This window comes from Colobus angolensis, unplaced genomic scaffold (genome assembly GCF_000951035.1).
Source record: "Colobus angolensis palliatus isolate OR3802 unplaced genomic scaffold, Cang.pa_1.0 Scaffold246, whole genome shotgun sequence".
In the NCBI taxonomy this organism is placed as follows: domain Eukaryota; kingdom Metazoa; phylum Chordata; class Mammalia; order Primates; family Cercopithecidae; genus Colobus; species Colobus angolensis.
In genome coordinates, this window is record NW_012115666.1 from 3,585,701 (window position 1) to 3,589,874 (window position 4,174).

Below are 4,174 nucleotides of genomic sequence, written 5' to 3' on the forward strand. Positions count from 1 at the left end.
CTAGATGGTTGGCGGGAGGGGTGGGGAGGCTTAGAATTTTGTTTTTGGTTTACAATAGAATACCACAGAATTTATAAAGAACAAAATTGGCTCACGTCTGTAATCTCAGCACTTTGGAAGGCCGAGGCAGGTGGCACCTGAGATCGGGAGTTTGAGACCAGCCTGGCCAACATTGTGGAACCCTGTCTCTACTAAATATACAAAAAATTAGCCAGGTGTGGTGCTGGGCACCTGTAATCCCAGCTACTCGGGAGGCTGAGGCAGGAGAATTGCTTGAACCTGGGAGGCAGAGGTTGCAGTGAGCCGAGATTGTGCCATTGTCCAGCCTGCGCAACAAGAGCAAAACTCTGTCTCAAAAAAATAAACAAAAAAAACAGAACAAATTTGTATTTCATACAGTTCTGGAGGTGGAGAAGTCCAAGTTCAAGGGGCTGTATCTTGTGAGGACCTCCTTGCTGCTCCATCTCATGGCAGAAGGTGGAAGAGCAAGAGAGTACCCAGGAGCAAGCAAGGGGAAGCAGGCTGGACTCATTCCTTTATCAGGAGCCCATTCCTGCTATAACAGCATTCATCCATTCATAAAGGCAGAGCCCTCATGACCTAATCACCTCTTATGGGTTCCACCTCGCAACAGTGCTGCATTGAGGATTAAGTTTCCAACACATAAATTCTGGAGAACACATTCACAACATAGCACAGTCAAATCAAGAATCTTTACAAAACTCAAGACTGAAACCTATCTGATATTGTTTGGACTTGTGTCCCTGCCTGAATCTCATGCAAATTGTAATCCTCAGTGTAAGAGGAGGGGCCTAGTGGGAGGTGATTAGATTGCTGGGGCAGACATCCCCGTTGCTGTTCTGGTGATAGTGAGTTCTCACGAGATTTGGTTGTCTAAAAGTGTGTAGCACCTCCCCTGTCGTCCGATTCCTCCAACTCCAGCCACATAGGACATGCCTGCTTCCCTTTCACCTTCTGCCATGATTGTAAGTTTCCTGAGGCCTCCCTAGTCATGCTCACTGTATAGCCTGCAGAACCGTGAGCCAATTCAACCTCTTTTCTTTATAACTTACCCAGTCTTGGGTAGTTCTTTATAGCAATGCAAGAATGAACTAATACACTATGCAGTCATTCGTTGCAGAAATATGGATGAATGTGGGTTGAAATACTTTGCTGGAGGGGGAAACATGCCTGATCCATACCCCATGGAGCTTTGATGCAGGGCCATACTTGTGATAGATGACTGGAATGTGAAGTCAAGAGAGCTCAAAGCACCCACCAGGAAGGTCTGGCACTGCCTGGACATCAAAAAGAGCTGCCTTGATAAAGTGGTGGTTATGTTGAGGTCTAAGGGACTAACAGGGCTAACAAGGTGAAGAGGAACAAAAGAACATTCCAGGCCGGGCGCGGTGGCTCAAGCCTGTAATCCCAGCACTTTGGGAGGCCGAGACGGGTGGATCACGAGGTCAGGAGATCGAGACCATCCTGGCTAACACGGTGAAACCCCGTCTCTACTAAAAAATACTAAAAAAAACTAGCCAGGCGAGGTGGCGGGCGCCTGTAGTCCCAGCTACTCTGGAGGCTGAGGCAGGAGAATGGCGTAAACCCGGGAGGCGGAGCTTGCAGTGAGCTGAGATCCGGCCACTGCACTCCAGCCTGGGCGACAGAGCGAGACTCCGTCTCAAAAAAAAAAAAAAAAAAGAACATTCCAGGTGTCCTGAAAGTACTTGGAGCTCAAAAAAAAAAAAGATTTCCGGGATGCTAATTCTGGGATATGAAGCCAGAAGAGAAGTTATTGAATAAAATGAGAAATTGGCGGGCAAGATGGCTCACCCCTGTAATCCCAGAACTTTGAGAGGCTGAGGCAGGCAGATGACTTGAGGCCAGGAGTTTGAGACCAACCTGGCCAACATGACGAAAAACCCGTCTCTACTGAAAATATAAAAATTAAGCAGGTATGGTGGTGGGCATCTGCAGTTCCAGCTACTCAAGAGGCTGAGGCAGGAGAATCACTTGAACCTGGGAGGCAGAGATTGCAGTGAGCTGAGATCATGCCACTGCACTCCAACCTGGGCAACAGAGCAAGACCCTGTCTCAAAAAGAAAAAGAAGAAATCTGTGATTACAAACAGACACATTGTCAGACTACTCAAGAATTAGTGATGCCATTTCCATGCCTTAGAAGAAATTTATTCACAGGATCCTGGGCACGGCATGCGGATTGGGTTTCATCCCCGCAGTGAGTAATCTGGTAGATTCCTCACTTCTACTGTCCTGAAGGTTACGTTTCATCTAAGATTGGCACTCTTTCTGTAATTGCTAAAACACAATATTCAACTGCTTTTGAATCGCTAGGTAGCTTCATACAAGATAAATTTCCTCTATCTCAATATACGGACTGAATTTTATATCTTTTGGAAATATTTTTGCCCCAAGATTCTATGGACATTTTTGTCACGTGCGTCCGTGTGAAGACACCACCAAACAGGCTTTATGTGAGCAACAAGGCTGTTTATTTCACCTGGATGCAGGTGAGCTAAGTCTGAAAAGAGAGTCAGCAAAGGGTCGGTGGGATTGTCATTAGTTCTTATAGGTGTGGGGACAGGTGGTGGAGTTAGGAGAAATGTTTTGCGGGCGGGGAATGGATCTCACAAAGTACATTCTCAAGGGTGGGAGAATTACAAAGAAGCTTCTTAAGGGTGGGGGAGATTACAAAGTACATTGATCAGTTAGGGTGGGGCAGAAACCAATCACAATGGTGGAATGTCATCAGTTAAGGCTATTTTCACTTCTTTTGTGGATCTTCAGTTGCTTCAGGCCATCTGGAACATATTGTGCAGGTCACAGGGGATATGATGGCTTAGCTTGGGCTCAGAGGCCTGACAATTTTTTTCTCAGAATTTAGAATGTTAACCACAGGAGAAGTTAGAATCTTTTTATTGCCAAGGAAATATTTTATAATATCTTCTATTTGAATGTATTATTTTATTACAGATGTGTCCATTTGATTTTTGCTGTTTACAGTGACGAGTATTTCAGAGTACAAAATTATAATTTTTTTTTTTTTTTGAGACGGAGTCTTGCTCTGTCACCCAGGCTGGAGTGCAGTGGCGCAATCTCCGCTCATTGCAAGCTCCACCTCCCAGGTTCACACCATCCTCCTGCCTCAGCCTTCTGAGTAGCTGGGACTACAGGCACCTGCCACTGCGTCCAGCTAATTTTTTGTATTTTTAGTAGAGACAGGGTTTCACCTTGTTAGCCAGGATGGTCTTGATCTCCTGACCTCGTGATCCGCCTGCCTCCGCCTCCCAAAGTGCTGGGATTACAGGCGTGAGCCACTGCACCCGGCCAAAAATTATACATTTTACAGCTTAGATAGGAGGAATAAGTTCTAGTGTTCCATAGCACTGTGGAATGACTACAGTTAATAATACTATATTATGTAGTTTCAGATAGCTAGCAGAAGGATATTGAATGCTCCCAATATAATGATAAATATTTGAGATGACGAATATGCTAATTACCTGATCTGATCACTTACATTATATGTATCACATCACGATGTACCCCATAAATATGTACAGTTATTCTATGTCCATTTTAAAAATGAAGAACAAGGCCAGACACAGTGGTTCAAGCCTGTAATCCCAGCCCTATGGGAGGTTGGAGAGGGAGGATCACCTGAAGCCAGGAGTAACAGCCTGGGTAACATAGCAAGACACCCCCTTTCACGAAAAACATTTATAATTAGAAAATAAACAAATAAAAATAAATAAATAAGACATTATAATGGCAAAAACTGCAATTACTTTTGCACCAACCTAATAATAGAAAATTAAATAAGATAAAATAAAGTGAACAAGATAATAAAACAAATAAAAATCACAAATTTTATTTTGAAGACTTTGTGAAAAATGTAATTGTCTACAAAAATTTCATAAATTTAAAAATATGGAATTTTCAAATAAAATAAGAAAACCAGGTGGTTGAGGTCCTGGCTAATGCAATAGAAGGGAAAAAACCAGGGAGTATGAATAACAAAATGGATGACTGTCTTACACACAAAATGCATAACGGTTAATGGAAAAACTAGTGGAACTGACAGGAAAGTTCCATAAGATGGACAGGTACAGGTCGAACAAACAGTAACCACTAGCTTTTTTTTTTTTTTTTTT